The sequence below is a fragment of the Danio rerio genome, chromosome 4 (genome assembly GCF_049306965.1).
Source record: "Danio rerio strain Tuebingen ecotype United States chromosome 4, GRCz12tu, whole genome shotgun sequence".
Taxonomy (NCBI): domain Eukaryota; kingdom Metazoa; phylum Chordata; class Actinopteri; order Cypriniformes; family Danionidae; genus Danio; species Danio rerio.
In genome coordinates, this window is record NC_133179.1 from 63,914,125 (window position 1) to 63,934,555 (window position 20,431).

General features: G+C 35.4%; 2 non-coding genes across 2 annotated transcripts; one reads left to right on the plus strand and one right to left on the minus strand.

Moving 5' to 3' along the window:
- Positions 1-8,056: 8,056 nt before the first annotated feature.
- Positions 8,057-8,139, plus strand: trnal-cag (transfer RNA leucine (anticodon CAG)). The gene has a single exon. It is a non-coding gene; the product is annotated as a tRNA-Leu (tRNA).
- Positions 8,140-8,744: 605 nt separating this feature from the next.
- Positions 8,745-8,817, minus strand: trnam-cau (transfer RNA methionine (anticodon CAU)). Its single transcript has one exon. It is a non-coding gene; the product is annotated as a tRNA-Met (tRNA).
- Positions 8,818-20,431: the final 11,614 nt, after the last annotated feature.

Genomic DNA, 20,431 nt, shown 5'->3' on the forward strand with positions numbered 1-20,431 from the left:
CATAGCGTTCATTGTAACTCGGAACATGATTGGCTGCCGAAACCAAGAATAGGGTGAATCTTGGTTCCAGCTCGGGACAAGATTGGCCAGCGTAACCAAGAATTAAAAAAAAATCTTGGTTCTAACTCGGACCGTGATTGGCCGGTGTAACCAAGAATAACCACGAATTACAGGTGGCAGTATGCGCCACTGGCCCAGTCTGCGTCAGCAGTGCTCATTAGCATGCTGCTTGGAAAGAGGACACGGCTCGGTCAACATGCAGTTCCTTCAACGCTTGCTGTGCTTTCTTGTCATGGCAAGTTGTGGTGTCGATAGGATGCTCTAACACAGAGCATGTGACAGTCCCTCCCAAGAAGAACTGTGATCCAGGCTCTGAGACTTTCTCTTCTCCAGGAGGAGGTTGCAAATGTTATTAAAGAGTTATTTTTGTCAGAGCAGCTGCAGCACACCTGGGTGGAAGACCACAGCTAGGCTTGATGGTCTAGCCTGGTGGTCTAGTAATTAGGATTCGGCGCTCTCACCGCCGTGGCCCGAGTTCGATTCCTGGTCAGGGAACTTCCTTTTCACCTCCATGGTGAACTTCGAGCAGTGGTGCCGATGATATCTTCGTAAAGGCAAGAAAGCGGCTCTGAGCACAAAATACATCCTTTGAGCTGGAATCGAACCTGCGACCTAAGAATTGGTCCTACACTCTACCAACTGAGCTATCGAAGTCTTACATAGCAGTTCCACAACCACACCCTATAAGGTAGCTGCAGTCCGACCGCTGGCCAAAAAGGACAGGAGCAAAAGTACTTAAGCCTTCCCATACCGGGAGTTGAACCCGGGTCACCTGGGTGAAAATCAGGAATCCTGACTGCTAGACCATATGGAAATTGCCACTTTTAAAACCCAGTCTTGGCACAAACTCCAGTTCTTTCTGATCGCTGGCACTTCCCTGCTCCGCTTGAACAAGTGCCACTCATACACTTAAGCATTCTCTCATACACAGTTTCTTGGTTTCCATAACCGAGAAACTTCTGATCCATAGTCATAAGCGCTATCCTTTGTGCCACTCTGTTCAGCACTTTGTTAGCACATTGCTTGAAGCAAGGACAAGGCTCTGTCAACCCGGAGTTCCTTCACCACACATTCTGCTTTGTTTTTTTATGGCAAGAGGTTGTGTGAATGGGATGTTCTTACAGGATTCCTGACAATCCCTCCATGGAAGACCTGAGATCCAGGGTCAGAGACTCTCTCCTCTCCAAGAGGAGGTTAAAAGTCTTTTGTGTCTCTGTGTCAGAGCACTTAGGTGTTGCTGCAGCTCAGAGACCTACAAGTGGAGGAGATTACACTGCAAGTTGGCTGGATGACCTCTAAGGGGTCGGCAGTTATGCCACACGTAGGCTGGGTTTGCGATTGATGTAGCTGTAGTAGACATTCATAAAAATAAATAAAAATAAAACTGGTTACTCTGAGGTTGTGTTTAGGGTTGGGGTAGGTGTAAAATTTAATAAAACATAGCGGGTTACTGTGAGGTTGGGCCTAGGGCTGGGGTAGGTGTGATTTTAATAAACTGCAATAGGTTGTATTCTGTGCCATGTACAAGACATTGAATCAATGAAACCCACATGGAGGTTTGTTACTGTGAGGTTGGGTTAAGAGTTGTGGTAGGTTGTGTTGTAAAATAGCAATCAGTTTTTTATTATTATTGTCTCTTTTTCTTTTAATCAAACAATTATTTGTATTGGTCATGTAAGGGTCATATATTAACTGAACTTCTAATGTTGTGGGTGAGTGCTGTGCATACTAATTAGCATTTTTGCAGAAGTAGATACATGCGGGTCCAAAATTAAATTCAGCTCTGCAGAAACTTCCTGTCTGAAGAGAGGTGTTAAAACTGAACACAAAACATAGAAAGATGTATACTTTGTTGTTGGGCAGAGAATTCGTAGAAAAAGAGGAAGTATGTCGAAGGTGTGGCCAATGGAGGACTGAACAATGACTGACAAGTGACGTTACACCAAAACTCCACCTGTTAAGATCAGTTGTGTATATATGCTGAAGTCAGGAAATGTATGTTTGTTGCGAACCTCTTGAATGTAATTCTTGTATTGCATTGGGGTAACGTAACCCAGAGCTCTGTCATCGAATTATTCATTTGTATCCAATAAATTGTTACGATTTTTGACATTGAAGAAAAACCTCTCCAGACCTTTTCTCTTGAACACGCATGGAATAGAGATAGAAATTCCAACAATATGTTAAAATATATTTGAAAAATATTATATACATAGAGAGAGAGAAAGACAGAGACATTAAACCGATGAGATAGAAACTAGAAAAATAGTTGCACTTGTAACACTTTGAGGAAGTAACACTTTGAGGAACTGCGATTTGATGTGAGAGGACAAGATTGAGTTTAGGTGCAAAAACTAAATAGAATAATAATATTAGTAATAATAATGATTAAAAAAAAAATAAAAAATTGTTATGGCTTACACTGGCTGTTTTCATCTATGAAAGTCAGCTGCATAAGACTATCTAAGCCATCATCTAGGGTCAAAGAAAAATCATGGACACTTAGTGGATGTGGATGAACAAGATGAAGTGAGTTTAATTTTTCTAAATTTAAAAAGGATAAACACCAAGAAAGAAATCGATAATTAAACATTGCATTTCAGATATAAAAATATATATTAAACAAACATGAGGGGTCAAGGCCTAATATGAACCCTGAGATAGAGCAATAATGTTGAACAATTTTATTACATGGTAGGCCATGTCATAATTTGTGTTTTATGAATAATAACCCAACTGTGTCTTGTTTTTTAGTCTCCACCATCATAGTGCCCTACAGCTTTGCCTGCAGACTAAGCAGACCATAGTGCTGAGTGGATGGGAGTGAAGATGCCAAACTTTACTTAAAACTATTATTGGAGGTCAAATTGATTTTAAACTTAATAAAACCTGTCTCATTGGTTAAACTCTAGAATGTGGTCACAATGGCTCACATGGTTCTTGAGTGCATGTTTCCCTAACATCAGAGATACCAAGTTCTGAAGGAAAACTGAGAAGGAGGTTGCAGTGGAGAAGAGCAGTAACTGGTCTCCATGAGACATTATTCCAAAGACGGGTAAGACTCTCGTTGGCCACCGGGAGCGACCTAAGCCAGGAATTTTGTCGCGGAAGACTAGGCACCTGTACAGGTAGGCAGGTGTTGAGTGAGATGGTTGTGGAGTGGAGCAGTGATGCTTGAAAGGCCTAGAGCATCCGAGTATTGAGGGGCACTGTGAAAGATCAGTAGTCTGCCTCAGAAATGTGGGCTCCTCCAAACCGGACCACAGCGAACTGCTAAATATGTCTGGAGATCAGACACTCAGAAAAAGGAACTTGTGGGTAAAGTAAGAGGCAGGGTGCTGTAAAGAACCATTTGAGACCATATGATGACTGGTAATATGAAAGAGACAGAATTTATTAAGGTTTTGTTATGAAAATAATAACTAAGAAAAAGGCTTAGAGGAAAATATACAATGAATCTCTAAATGTATAATGTTGAAATGATATTTAACTATTTTTGCAAATTTTCATAGGTTTACTGATACAGAGCATGAACAGGATATAGGAGGAAGTACAATGTATGGTGGTGACTAAAGAAGAAGAAACAACTATTGGTAACTGAAGAAGTCATTTGAATTATAAATTTTGATGGAATTGATTATTTAAGTAAAGATTTACTAAAAGCTAAATATTATGTTGAATCATCTAAATTAAGATGGGATATTAAAAACTAGAAAAGGTTGGTAACAGAAATTTTTTTATGCGTAAAGAAGAAATTGAAACATGAAAAATTTAAATCACGTCATCGGGTAAAAATTAATAGTTCTAATCTGATAAAAGAATTGAAACAGAATAAGAGAGTTTAAGAAAACAGATTTTCTTTCACATGTAACCATGTGAAGAAGTTTAATGATGAAGTCAAAATACAGCTGAAAGAAACGAATAAGAAAATGTAGTGATTTTTAGTTAGCTTATAAAAGTATATAAAAAGTGTATGGGCAACTAGTTGAACCGAAATGACGTAGAACTAATTAGTAGCCAAAAGAAAATCATAAAAATGATTAGAACAAACTAAGTAAATAGTTGAGAAAATGAATTATCAAAAGTAGAGTCAAATTCAAAAACTGATTGATTATTAGTGAAATACTTAAATGGAGGATTGTAAAATTAGCCAGCGTAGTGAAGAGGTAGTTTGTCGTTGAGCAATTAATAGAAACACCTAGACAAGGTCATAGGGAATCTGTTTTAGACATTTTATTTAAGCTAAATTTTATCTGAGTTATAAACATAGATGTGACTAATTTAATTTTAATACAATTTTACAAGAAAGCAACAAACAAAAGAAGATTGTGTTTAGTTTATGATTTAGAAGCAATTAAGGAGAATAGATTTTAAAGCTGAGGTTAATAGTGTATGCCGAAATATGGTCATACTGATGAAAAAATGTAAAGTGATTGATTTTTGAATTATCAGAGAGAGTGGTGTTGATTAAGCATGTTGATGAAATTTTACTTGCAGAAAAAGAGTAGACACCTAATTGATTAAAATGAAATAGGTGTTATGACATTTCCATGGAAATAGATTTAAAGGAAGTAAAAATTATAGGTGATTAGATGACACGCCTCAATATTAGGAAAAGTCAGATCACTAAATAAATAAGCCATTTCAAATAACTGTAAACTGGTGAATGTAAAACACATGGTAATAAGACTAATATGAATTATAGACTTTAATTATATTTAGAGATATCAGAAAATGCAAGAGAAGAATGAGAGTGAGGTTATAATTGATTATAGAGATCTAAGGGAGAACAGGTGAATAAAAAGATATGTGCTAGTCATGATTGACAGATATAGTGAATGGCTAGAGGAGTGGCCAGCAAGCATAGAGGACAGTCAGACAGTGATGAAGTGTTTAATGAAAGACGATCTAGAAACAAATAGATGTTGAGTAAAAATTAGATTGGATAATGATAAACACTGAAATAATGAATATTTGAAATTGCAGCAAGTAATGGGCCTAAAGCATGAATTTAGGGATGGTGTAAGACTAATAATTACAGGGAAAGGTAGAGAAAATGGATACAAATTTGAACATAATTGGCAAAAATCTGTGCACAGACCAAACTGAATTGGATAAAAATCATAATGAGGGGTATTAGTTTGTTATGGAACAAAACGATGGAATTAATGACTTTTGAATTGTTTACAGGACTGCAGTTTTGGGGACTTGGTGCAGCTTGGATGTGCAGTGGATTACTTATGTAGAGATTAAAATATGACAAATTAACAACTTTATTTCAGATTTTTCTAAACAGGTTGCTTAAGGTGTAAAGCTGGCCGGATTGACCTGAAAGTTAACATAGGGGTGTAAAACGGCCTGGAGCTAGGCCCATGCCGAAAGGGGGATAAAACACAAAAAGGGGATAACTGACTAATTGTAGTGTGTAAGCATGTATTGGTGTGGGAGCTGAACACGCTGCAACACCAATGCATTAGGCCAACTGTATATTAGATACAGGCCAACACAAAAAGGGGAACCGAAAACCACATTAAATTCTAAAATAGAAAGAGAAAATAAGACTGATTTACTAGCTTATCACAATCTGACAGAAAGTGTGGGATTAAGTGTGTATGGATGTTTCCCAGAGATGGTTTGCAGCTGGAAGGGCATCCGCTGTGTAAAACATATGTTGGATAAGTTGGCGGTTCATTTCACTGACAGTGGGGACCCCAAATTAATAAAGGGACTAAGCTTTAAAAAAAAATTAATGAATGAATGAATTGGACAAATTAGACTGGAGAAATTTTTGAAAAATTTAATAAAACACAATCACATTTTAAAATAATTTTATTTTACACACATTAGTTTTTTGATTTTTAAAAAAAAATTATTTTTATACACACATTATTTTTTTATCTTCTATGTGAAGACATTTTTTATGATTTTTTTATCTTTTATTTTAAGAAATTTTTATGCTTTTTATCTTTTATTTTAATGCCTTTCTAATGCTTTTTAAATCTTTTATTTTAAGACATTTGTATGTTTTTTCATAATTTTTTATTCTAAGACATTCAATGTTTTTTTTAATCTTTTATTTCAAGAGGCTTTTTGAATCTTTTATTTTAAGACATTTTAACGATTATTTAGTTTTAAACACATCATTATGAATTTAAGATTCTTTTATTTGAAGACAATTTTAGGATTATTTATTTGAACACATTTTTGAAGATTATTTTAGTTTAAGCCATTGTTGTTTTTAAATATTTCATTTAAAGACATTTTAAGATTTTTATTTTCAGCTATGGTTGTTTTTGAACCTTTTATTTAAAGAGATTCTTAAGATTTTTATTTTATTTTAATCACATTGTTGTGTTTTTGATTTTGCCATTTTAAGACATTGAGAGAAAAAAATATGTTTGAATTTTGGTTTTAATAATTTGTTGACAAGTTTGAGTTAGTTTAATAACATTGTTACGATTGAGCTCTGAATCTTTCATTTTAATAATTGTTTAGTTTAATCCTACTTTGAAGCTGTTTTCATCCTAAATCTCAATTGTAATTTTGGTTCGATAATGAATTTAAAATGTTGAAATTCAGTTTGAACTATTCATGGGGATTATAATTTTGTATTAGTGAATTTCTAATTCCAATCACAAGTGTTTTCACAAGTTTTGATCTTTGATCTTATTATACAGAGGGATTTTTAATTAGAGCATATCTTTATGGGTGTGAATTTTCTTTTAATCAGATTTTTGGTTTTTTTTATGTTGGAGTTTTAAAATTTTATTTACATTTTTATTATTGTGATTCTTATTCTAATTTTGGTGGGGAAGAAGAAAACAAATTACCTTTATTGATAAAGTATATAAGAATGGAAAAATTTAATTATGGGATTTAATTAATTGGAAGTTAATAAGAGTGTTGGGAGTAATAAGCCTGAATATAGCAAGTATAATCCTTATTAAAAGAAGATATCGGAGTGACTTCAAGAGGGAAGAGACTGCACCACCGAAGAGGAGAACCAAGAGTGTGAAAATTATAAACTGAATCCAGAAAAGTTAAAGAAATTGAAATTGTTAAAAGGGGTTTTGGGCATTATCTAACATAATGAATAAGCACTATGATGTTAATGATTTTTTTGAATGAGAGGGAAAACCAAGATTTAGGAAAACGCCTGTTGTAATGACAATTGGAATTTTTTGTGGGGATTTGATTATCTGTTTTTGTTTTTGTCTGCTCCAGAGAGGAGCAGAAAAGGGGAATTGTTGGAGAAAAAGAATTTATTTTCATTACTTTTGTGTTTTTTATTAGGAAAATGTTTAGACTAACAACAGATTAATCAATCTTTTCTATTGTATTATAAAACATCTTGACCAGACAAACTTCCTCTTTTTTACTGTGCTGCATACTTTTTAGAAGAACTGCTGACAAGTGGAAACAGCAGAATAAGAATAAATTTAGGTTTGTTCCAGAAGTCTAGACATGTCACAAGTTGTCATGATGCTTGATCAAAAGTACTGTCTTAGAATGACATGTAGTGGAATGTCCTGGGATGCCGTTAATATCTAAGGCAATGGGATTCGCAGGACTTTTCGTCAAATCCTCGTACAACGTTAATTTATGACATTTGACAGATCCACGCCGAACATCAAGTGACAACGTGATAGGAAAGGGAGCATCTTACCATCATTGCTTCAGACTCAGGAAATGTTCTTGGAACTTCACACCGCCAGGCCTCCAGAGGAGCTGTAGCTTTTTTTGCCCCGGGGAAGCATGATCCACACGGAAGGGAATAAAAAATGCTGCCCAGTCATCTAAGCGCTTCCAAGTGCCAAAAAGTAGCACCTTGCCCCGTGTGAGGCTCGAATTCACGACTTTCAGATTATGAGACTGACGCGCTGCCTAATGCGCCAACGAGGCAGACTATTGGACCTGGGCAAACTGTGAAAGACCAGCTTTCATGTCACGGTGCTTCGGTGTGGATGCTAGAAGACAGCTCAAATTGAGCAGGGATGTCAGGATGGCCGAGCAGTCTAAGGCACTGCGTTCAGGTCGCAGTCTCCCCTGGAGGCGTGGGTTTGAATCCCACTTCTGACAAACCTAATCTTTAGCTACGCGTTCAGGCTAAAGTCTTTAACTCTCTGCCACCTTGTCAGAGTGATACAGTAACACTGACAAAGCACCGCATCAATCTCTTTGCGCCAAAGTTTATGCAGCCTAGCAGTGTCCCTGGCAGCCTTAATGGGCTCTTTAGACTGTAGGTTTTAGGGCGTTTGCGATCAAGGTATTGTCCACAAAAACTCGGGAAAACATGTAAACAAAACAATGGACGAGGCCTTTAATGCAAGTGAACCAAAAGGGGATCAAAAGTACTGTCTTGGAATGCCATGTAGTAGAATGTCCTGGGATGCCGTTGATTTTTAAGGCAATGGGATTCGCAGGACTTTTCGTCAAATCCTCGCACAACGTTAATTCATGACATTTGACAGATCCACGCCGAACGTCTAGCGACAATGTGATAGGAATGGGAGCATCTTACCATCATTGCTTCAGACTCAGGAAATGTTCTTGGAACTTCACACCGCCAGGCCTCCAGAGGAGCTGTAGCTTTTTTTGCCCTGGGGAAGCATGATCCACACGGAAGGGAATAAAAAATGCTGCCCAGTCATCTAAGCGCTTCCAAGTGCCAAAAGGTAGCACCTTGCCCCGTGTGAGGCTCGAACTCACGACCTTCAGATTATGAGACTGACGCGCTGCCAACTGCGCCAACGAGGCTGACTGATGGACCTGGGCAAACTGTGAAACACCAGCTTCCATGTCACGGTGCTTCGGTGTGGATTATAGGAGACAGCTCGGGATAAGTAGGGATGTCAGGATGGCCAAGCGGTCTAAGGCACAGCGTTAAGGTTGCAATTTCCCCTGGAGGTGTGGGTTCGAATGCCACTTCCGACAAACCTAATCTTTGGCTATGCGTTCAGGCTAAAGTCTTTAACTCTCTGCCACCTTGTCAGAGTGATACAGTAACACTGACAAAGCACCGCATCAATCTCTTTGCGCCAAAGTTTATGCAGCCTAGCAGTGTCCCTGGCAGCCTTAATGGGCTCTTTAGACTGTAGGTTTTAAGGCGTTTGCGATCAAGGTATTGTCCACAAAAACTCGGAAAAGCATGTGAACAAAACAATGGACGAGGCCTTTAATGCAAGTGAACCAAAAGGGGATCAAAAGTACTGTCTTAGAATGACATGTAGTGGAATGTCCTGGGATGCCGTTGATTTTTAAGGCAATGGGATTCGCAGGACTTTTCGTCAAATCCTCGCACAACGTTAATTCATGACATTTGACAGATCCACGCCGAACGTCAAGCGACAACGTGATAGGAATGGGAGCATCTTACCATCATTGCTTCAGACTCAGGAAATGTTCTTGGAACTTCACACTGCCAGGCCTCCAGAGGAGCTGTAGCTTTTTAGCCCCAGGGAAGCATGATCCACACGGAAGGGAATAAAAAATGCTGCCCAGTCATCTAAGCACTTCCAAGTGCAAAAAGGTAACACCTTGCCCCGTGTGAGGCTCGAACTCACGACCTTCAGATTATGAGACTGACGCAAAAACAGAATCAAACAAGGCAATTGAAGAACTATTATGGTTATAAAGTGTATAAACTATAGACATACACATAAATAATAAACAGTTAAATAAAATGTTAACAAAATAAATTATTTTTATAAAATGTGAAATAAAATAGAAACCAACAAGTGAAATAGTATAAATTGAAGAACTATTATGGTAGTAAACTTTATACACTCTGTACACACACATATATATATATAAATAATACATTAAATAAAATGTTAACAAAATAAATACACTATTTAAATAAATTGCGCAATAAAATAGAAACCAACAACAATTGAAATAGAATAAACTGTAGAACTATTATGGTTATAAACTATATAAATACACACACACACATATAAATAATAAATAAGTTAAATAAAATGTTAACAAAATAAATGATTAAAAAGTAAAATGTGCAAAAAAACAACAAGTGAAATAGAATAAATTGAATTATTATGGTTATAAACTGTAAACACTATACACACACACACACACACACATAAATAATATAAAAGTTAAATAAAATGTCAGCAAAATAAATACACTATTTAAAGAAAATGTGAAATAAAAATATAAACTAACAGCAAGTGAAATTGAATGAACTGAAGAACTATTACATTATATACATACCAGAGGTGGGACCAAGTCATTGTTTGGCAAGTCACAAGTAAGTCTCAATTCATTGCCCTCAAGTCCCGAGTCAAGTCCCGAGTCAAGACAGGCAAGTCCCGAGTCAAGTCCCAAGTCAAAGGCAACAAGTCTCAAGTCAAGTCCAAAGTCCTATAGTTTGATTTTCGAGTCTTTTTAACAGAAAAATAAAATTTAAACAGATTATGTATGGCTGTAAGATCTGTATTTATTAAACAAACCTTTTTTTTAAATGAAAGAACATTGCTTAGATATATAAAGATACAAATGTAATTTTCTGAAAAAGTGCTAAACAGTGCTGCGTCTCGTCTACACAGCCTATTGCACAAGAACGAGTTCCACCAAAAAAAGAGTCCATTTTGCCTCACATCACACAGAAATTGCAGGTCTACTGCTGTCTAGTTCAGTAAGTTTAGTTGTGCTATGTTATGTCTTCAGTGATCAACTTGTGATTAACTAAAACTACATAAACAACCTCAATGAGGCAGCAGTAGACCAACAACTCCTGTATGCTGCAAAGTAAAATTGAGTGAAATTGGTATTTTGTCAATTGAATCTCGTGTGTGCTAAAGAGATGGAGATGCAAATCTGTCTAGCAGCAATGTAAAATGGTAGCACATATTCTAATTGAAGTAGGCTACTTCATACAAACAATAACGTTGTTTTCTTCACATAACAATGAAGAACTTTGCTCTCTACCTTGTGTGATGCTCGTGCACCGATTTCCTCTGTGGACAAAACTGCTTGCGAGCTCTCAAATATGCGCTCCTCACGCGCAAATTTTCTCGCTTTTAAATATGCACTGCTCACACACACATTTTCCTGCGCGCTCTCAGAGATTATATACAGAATTTGTGTCGTGTGTTTCCTCTTCCTTTTGTGCTTTTTGATATGATTTATATTAAGGCACTATTTATTAACAATAACCAAAATACTAAAATAGACTTACATATTCAATTTTATATCTAATAAACCACAACATTTTGGCTGTATGTTTTATGATGAGATATTTCCAGTTTTTAAACACTTAAAGACACAGAGAATAGATGTTGGATGTAAAGAATGCATTTTGTTTTACAAACATTTATTAAACATCCAAAAGGTTCACCATACTAATCAAATAAAAAACATTTAAACAAAAATATAACTAACGCAAGCAGAAATGTAACTGTGATAAAAATAAGGAAAAACTTGATTTGGCATTATAGCCTACTGTACTATTCACTCTTTAAATAAATCTCACTATCAATCCCATTTTATCATGGCAACTAAAATAAAGTGAACTAGTCTCTGCTGTCTTCCACATTATTGATGAGATTGTGGAGGACATTTTCCATGTCATCCTCTTCATTTTGAGGAAAAGCTGTTCCACAGGGCCCCTGAACACGTATATTGGCATGGACAGGGTTTTGAACAGTACTATAGTAAAGTACTTTAATTAATCTGTTGGGGTAATATTATAGTTGCTATGGTAACACAAGTGTAATATAAACAAATGACCCAGTGCTGTAGTTTTTTTACAGTATTGGGTATATTATACTACAATTCACCACACTTTACTGTAGTAAAACTACACTCTGTATTTCATTTTATTACTTCACTATTCTTAATACTACAGTATGCTGAAGCATTCATTAACAACTTGTAAATAATACTAGGCTTAAACATAGGCAGTATACCTAACTCTCAAAAACACTAGTATTTATTATAGAATTTACCTTAACCACATAGTTTTTCGTGTATTGTTACTAAATAGTTAAGCAATATATAAACCATATCAACATTCTGGAATAATCAATTTATCAGGAGGATCTCTGGAGAGCAAAAGCAGGAAAATTATGAAGCGCCAGTGTGGACAAAACTCAAGCAAACGCAGAGAGACTGACTATGCGCGTGAGAGACCAGCAAATCAGATTGAAGTACCTGCCCACTGGTGAAAGTAATGTCAGAGCCAATCAGATTTTTCTTTCTTTTCATAAAGAACGGGGTTCTAATCCTACTTAGGCACTTGTAAACAATCATTTTAGAACATTTTGTCAAAAATCCCTACTGAAAAAAAAGCTTAAACCAGCCTAGGCTGGTTGGCTGGTTTTAGAGGGGTTTTGGCCATTTCCAGGCTGGTTTCCAGCCATTTCCAGCCTGGTCTTAGCTGGTCAAGCTGGGAGATGACCAGCTAAAACCAGCTATGTCCAGCTTAAACCAGGCTGGTCAAGCTGGTTTTAGCTGGATTTTGCTGGTCAGTTTCCAGCCTGACCAGCTAAGACCAGGCTGGAAATGGCTGGAAACCAGCCTGGAAATGACCAAAACCCCTCTAAAACCAGCCTGGTCGACCAGCTAAAACCAGCTTACCAGCCTAGGCTGGTTGTAGCTGGATTTTTCTGCTGGGATATTGTTATGTTTAACCATTTATTAGAGCCACAAAGTGTCTAAAACTTGTTTTCATGTTTGAATAGCCAATAAATGTGCTAAATAAATTAAAATAGAAATACCCACAGTGAAACAGTTATATAAATTTAAATATTAGTTTAAATACATTCATAGTGGTTTTTAATATCTTTTAATATGTAAAGTAGAGAAGTTCACACTCAACAAACTGAATAAAACAAGTCTTCGTTTTTAGTTCATTTAAAAACAATTACAAATGGAGTAATTCAACTCACAATTGAATGATCTCATTGAATGATGGAATAATAAAGGTAAAACTTTAATTGAATGATCAGTCAAGTGTTTCCAAATGAAATCTGTTAAAATAAGAGTCCTACAAAACAGGAACAAAGACACTCATGAAACAAAATGTGATTGTTAATTATATTTTTTATTAGATGGTTGGTTTTAAGTACTTTAAAAATAGTAGATAAGCCTTAAATATAGAGGGGGAAATACAGAAAAACAAACAGAAATTCAACAATATAGATGCATTACATTACAATCTCACAATAAAAAAAAAAATTAAAAACCATATAGAGGACTAAAATATTGCTAAGAGGCAATACATCAACAATAATAAAAATACCTTTAAGGTTTTAAATACTAAATAAAATGAATAGTATCAATCCAAAACATGAAAAAGGTAACACTTTACAATAAGGTTGTATTAATTAATTAAGTTTATGTATGTACTAATGTGAACAAACAATGCAGTGCAGTACAGTTACAGTTCATTACAGTATTCATTAATTAATGGAAATAAAATTATTGGTTAATTCTTGTTAAATCACAGTGCATTAACATTTATGTTAACAAGCATAACTTTAAATTGTAATAATGCAATAGTAAATGTTAAACTTTAATTAATAAAAGTTTAAAAGTATAGTTCATTATTAGTTCATGTTAGTATATAGATTAACTAAAAAAACCTTATTGCAAAATGTCACCAAAAAATAACAAAACACTTTTTTCACAGTTTTAAGAGCTTTAAAAATAAATTATATATATATATCTATTTATTATGGCATGTAATTAATGTTACTACTAATTAAATAGTTAGAAAATACTGTCAGAGGATGGGCAAAACACAAAGATAAAACATAATATGCGCATTGACACAAACGACCAAGTGCAAAAACATAAATTACAGCCATGTTCATTCATAATTATATGATATAAATCACGAGAGGGTAAATTTGGTTTTAAAAAAACTGAAGTTCATTGACTTATGCACAACAGTAAAACAATGCTTTTGCACAGTAACACATTGCGAGTAGTAAAGTCTCTTACCTTTGACAGATGTTGTAAATCCGCTGAATAAAACAAAAGGAGCAGATCGCGGATGTGTTTATTTCACTCTCCGAGTCAGAATGAAAATGGCATCTTCAAATTTCCCGCTGGTGCAAAAACACGGAAGTGCGCCACAAAGCGCTAGTGGTCAAAAGTATGCGTGCATGCTCTCTGTCTCACACACGCAGAGATAGAGCGTTCTGTGTCAACATACTTTTTATCTTTGGGCTTTTTATAGAAAGTAGCAAGTCTTTACAAGTCAATAGGCGCAAGTCCAAGTGAAAGTCTGAGTCATTTATGTTCAAGTCCAAGTCGAGTTGCAAGTCTTTTCATATTTTGTCAAGTCGAGTCTGAAGTCATCAAATTCATGACTCGAGTCTGACTCGAGTCCAAGTCACATGACTCGAGTCCACACCTCTGATATAAACATACATATATATAATTTGTAAAGTATTTTCATATATCTGTGATGATAGGTTGACAACTGCACGAGGAATAAAGGTGTTCATTTACTCACTTCTGTGTGAGAATGACCCGAAACTCTGAGCGATGGCCAAGATCCAGCTGCTGCAAGACAGTCTGACTCCAGGACACATGCGAGGCTTTGCACTTGGTACAGATGAGGGTTTCTGTAACCATGTTGTACATCCTGTCGATGTCCAGAACCTGCCGTGCCCTTTTGTGCAGACCTCCACCTGTCAGCTGATGCTGTCCACATGCAGGATTAGGGCAAAGGACTTTGACCCTCCACAGCTTGTATGGCATCCACAGCAAAAGTGAATGACAGAAAAATCTGTCTGGAGCTGGAGCCTGATTGTATGTAAGTGCAGGCTGTGGAGGGTAATACCAGAGCTGGAGGTTGTCTCGAAGCTCTGGCTTTCCTTTGGACCCCATTTTAAAAAGCCTGCTGGCAATCCACTTGTGGTCCTCTGGTGGCAAGGTTTCAGCCCAAAGGCGCGGAAGTGGAACAGCTGATGGAGCTTGCAACAATGACCCAGAAGGTGCAGTCTGTGAAGGAAAATAGATAAAACCTTTAGTCTGGTAATGTAAATGCACCTTACATATTTGAGTGAGTACCCTCACATGATATCATGATTATAATCTAAATACCTTTGATTTTAAGTGATTGTTTTTAAATACCTTATTATGTTTTTCAATTCCAAAAATCATTAATAGAATTTCACCAATAAACATTTTCTTTAAAGAAGCAAAAGTATTTTCCAATACAGTTATTTCTCTTTTTCCTTTCTACTTCTTTTCCATCCATTTTCTTTTCTTTTACTACTGTGAACATAAAATATCAACAACAGAAGGCGTAATTTTTGTGATTCTTTGCTTTATTTTTTCCTCTCTTTATTTTGTTAACATTTATACATATATCAAGCTTAGTTAATTAACATCAAGTCAATTTAATTGGCTGGTCTTAAAACCACTTTGTGTGAATTCAGCTGGGGCAGCAAATATGCAAACCAAATTACCTTTTTTTGGACAAAAAATATGAAATTACTTACTGAGACAATGCCGGACGGCTCTGTGGAACTGGTCACTGCCGCAGTGGATGTGAGGACGGGGGCAGAAACTTGAAGGTCCTATGTCTGTACAAACAAGCAGTATAACAAAGTGCATTTTATAAATATATATCTATAAGTAACATTAACTAATCAGAATTTTTTGCAACCATTACTTTATTTGAACATTAATGTATAAAATACATTGGAAATGAATGATTGCTGCTAAACTGTAAAATTTTGTCACAGCACTTCTATGCAGAACAAAAAGTTTAAAGAATGGTGCTTATTTTTAATATATATGTTTTTATGCACTAAAAGAATACTACAGAGATGTTTTATTGAGATTTAATTTGACTGTACTTAATAAAAATAAGAATTTACGTAAAACAAATGCTTATACCAAATTCTCTCAGAAAGCTATGTGGATTATGACAATACTTACAGCCGTGCTTGGTGTAGAAGCACTACACACTGCTGAACTGGGCTGAACATCAACCTGTGATGGTCTTCTAGCCACACTAAGATTTGGCTTTGCTGCAGCAATGTGGGATCCGGAAAATCTTGGTTTGGTGAACTCAAAAAGGGCAAGACAAAAAGCATTTCATTAAAAACACTGTGTTCACAGTGGCAAAATGTACACTACTGTTCAAAGGTTTGCGATCTGCTCAATGTATTTTTTTTTTTATGTTTTAATTATGTTTATCAAGGCTACATTTATTTGATCAAATATTTAGTAAAAACTGGAATAATGTGAAATAATAATATAGGCAAATTAAATAAATAAAGAATAATTTATTCAAACAATTAAAATCAAATAAAAGCGATTTAATTTATGAGCAAATCAAACACAATAGAATTCTTGCAATATATGAGTAATATTAAGCTTTTATATTTTAACAATAATAATTTTTTGAACATTAGTGTATATCACATAAATTTCAAGCAATTAGAAACTATCTTTCTATATGTCAGTTGTACAATCAGTTTGATTTCTCTACAGTGTTTCGAGTTCAAGCTGTTTTTTACAATTTTTTTTTTATTACATATGTATATTTCTTAGACCACATTTATGTGCAATGTATATACTGTAAATTTTCTAAATTTTCTTTTTTTCTTAAACCCTACTATTTTTTATATATATATTTTATATTAATGTTAAGCACCTTGGGTCTGAGAGTAACGAAATTTCGATTCTCTGTATGTCTTGTACATGTGGCTGAATTGACAATAAAGCTGACTTTGACTTTGACTTTGACTTTTTTACTACCACCCTCTGCTACTTTTACAGGTAGAAATAAGATATAAGTTAGAATAGATTTAATTAGACAACTGGTTCATTGCAAATAAATGTGACACATTAGGCTTTGATTAAAATTATAGTTTTCTGGATCAAGGAGCAATATGCAAACAAATATTTTTTTACTACCAAAGGAATAAAGTATTGCATTATGTTATATACAGTATTATTGTACTATTATTACATTATGCATTACAACAAAAACATACATTGTATATTACAACATCACACTATGTGTCATATACAGTTGAAGTCTGATTTATTAGCCCGCTTGTTTATTTTTTTCCCCCAATTTCTGTTTAATGGAGAGAAGATTTGTTCAGCACATTTTTTAAATATCAAAGTTTTAATAACTCATTCCTAAGAACTGTTTTATTTTATCTTTGCCCTGATGACAGTAAATAATATTTGACTAGATATTCTTCAAGACACTTTTATACCACTTAAAGTGACATTTGAAGGTTTAACTAGGTAAATTAGGTTAAGTAGGCAGGTTAGGGTAATTAGGCAAGTTATTGTATAACGATGGTTTGTTTTGTAGACTATGCCAAAAAAAAAAAAAAAAAAAGCTTAAAGAGGCTCATAATATTGACCTTGAAAAATGTATTCGAAATAAAACAAATAAGACTTTCTCCCAGAAGAAAAAATATTATCATACCTGTGGTAGCAAAAAAAAAATATATATATATATTTTTAAATAAGTACTTTTTCAAGATAATACCTCAGACTCGTTGTTTAGAAAAAGTACAAATTTTAGCTTACACTTAAAATCAAAACAAAGTATTTACTATTAGTGTTTATTATGTATCATTATCTGAAGACAAGAGGTTAAAATGTAGCTTTAAAAACTGTGACCCTGACCATGATCTGACCATGTAATTTAATCCAATCACAGAAACTCAAACCGACCAATCAGCAAGTGTCTGCTACCCCCCATTGTGCAAGAGGTGTGAAAAGAAGCAGGTCTCTAGCAACACCTCAACTTTTTTATTGCTTTTTGTTCTTTTCTCTTCTATGTTTGAACTTTGAACTGAACTTTAAACACCTTGAACACTTGAAACACTGAAATTGTCATTTCTTTTGATTTTTAAAAAAATGTACCATTGACAATTGCGGTGAAATCTTTGATGCCACTGATGGAGTAGACGGGGGCTGGGGCTGGGCCTCAAGTTGTCTCGTCTCCATCACCTCCTGAGCAGGTACAGTAGGGGCAGGTTGTTGCACCGTTTGTGCTGGAGCAGCAGAAGCAGTACTCTGCTGAAAATAAATCACAAAAATACATATAATCATGAAAAAGGAAAGGCATTCTAGTAAATAAAAATAAAAAACACATATTGACTCAAAAATGTACCTTTTGAGTGTGAAAACCACATGTGCATTTTAGCACACCTCCAAGCAAAGTCCTCTGCCCACGAGATTGCAATGGGTATTTCTCAATCTGAAAAAATCATGAAAGATATATTAAATAATTTTATACAATACAAAAAACTTTTATAACTAAATAAGAATTTTTACTCAATGACTCCCTTAATAAAGCACACAATAGCTCTGTAAATTAATTTACCACTGTTTCTAGAATGTGTTTAATATTTGTCTAATATGTAATCGTACAGTTTGTATCTCCAAAAACGAAAAGAAGAATCAAAGGAACTGGACAGGAACATTTCAGGCCTTAAAACCACATGCTGTATACTGTACACTCATAATCCCTTCCCCCAGCTTTTCAGATCTCTCTCATAAATGGTCAAACTTACTAAATTATTCGATGTAAATCTCAAAATACATGCAATTTAAAACACTTTAATATTTAAAAACAAGTATGACATGTTTTACACAGATATTGTACTGAATGTACTGAAGCCTAACAAGTTAACGTTACTCTGTTAAGCAAATTTCAACAAACGTTATATCATGTAAACAAAATACACACCCTTTGATAAATCTCATGCCACTTTTTTTGTCGAGGAGCTGGCCTGTTGCCCTCATTTGATGGCCAAACTCCTGTGCTGGCAAACTTTTTCAGACGTGAAATCCAGTCAGCGTCTGACTTGGCTTCTTGAGATTTTCCAGACATTTTTCTCCTATAAATTAAATGGTTTTGAATTAAAGTATCCAAATTTGAAATACAACACACTAAAACATTAATTCGTGCAATTGTGTAGTTTTTCCTACCTTTTTTAAGAAATCACAATCGGAAAAAATCCTTTACTGTAAGCAAAACGATGCTGTGCTCTGTCGAATGATGCTGTTCGTTGAATATCACTGATGGTCAATGAACTTTTTTGACCTCTGACCTGCCTCCAGAGGACCGCGTCATTCCTTCGTGTACCTTCGGCTCAGTTCGGAAAATTGATTGACATCTGATTAACCTGTTTGACTGCACACCTAGCGGTGAATCTTGGAACGGTTCCTCCCCCCGGCTTCAACATTGTCTTGACTCTGATTGTTCAAATGTTCAAAATGTTGAGAATTCCGGTCCGCGATTGGCTGCAAATGTTGAAGCGCTGCAACGTGATTGGCTACAATGTTGGAGCGAATCGCTCCGATTGGCTCTCATCTTCAACATTTGTGAAATATTGTCGGACTATCCTTCGGCAGCTGGCGTTTAGGCTCCAGTCTCTTCGGGGGCGTGGGTTCGAATCCCACCGCTGCCAGATGTGGTTTTAAACACGGCCAAACTGCTTGAGTGTGTGCATGTTCTCATTGAACGCTGGAAATGAGAGAGTACATATAAGTTGGCAACTAGTCAGTATAATGTGTTCTTTGAAACTCACGGCAGACTCGTTGGTTTGACAGCAATATATCCCCGGACTTGAATCTGCTCAGGAGCAAGTGTCTTTCCCACGATTAGATTGCAGCATCTTAAAGTCTGCACTGGAAGTCTCTCTCTGCCATTGCTCCTTTTAGCAAGAGCACCCTAATGAAACAGTAACAGTAAAGATTCACAATTAGAGTAGTAATACTCTATAACTTGATTTAAATATAATAACAACAACAATGTGGGGTCTGCTGTGATGGAATCAGTAACTTTCACTCTTTTGTGAAATAACAGTTACCTTGTAATTGTCGTAAATTTAGACTTCTTATAATTTAGAAATTATCAGACCGGACATTTTGAACATCAGAAAACAGACTTTATTCTCCATAATAAAGCCGAGAAAGAGCAGACCTCATAGCATTCTCCTCCTGCTCCTTCTAAAGTATCTGTGTTCTCCAAAGCTTTATACAGGTAATTATGACACACCCCTTTGTGTCTCTTTTTAACTCTTGACCATTTTTGAATAGGTTTTCTAGTCTAAGGGGTCCTGCTATTCTTGGCTTTCAGCCCACTAGCTCATGTCAACAGAGATGTTACAGGTCTATGTCAGCAAAATATATATGCAACTTATGCAAAGGAACTAAGTGTTTACATACATTGTTATGATAGGATAATAACTTGATAATGTGTTACTCATTCTAACTTCTGCCACATATAGCTTCATACAAGTATTTAACATATATAACCAGTGCTTTACATATTCAGTTATTCTACTCAATCAGTCACTCAGCCTTTTCCTAATGTTGCTCCTGTGCAGGCATACTCATCTTACACTGTATT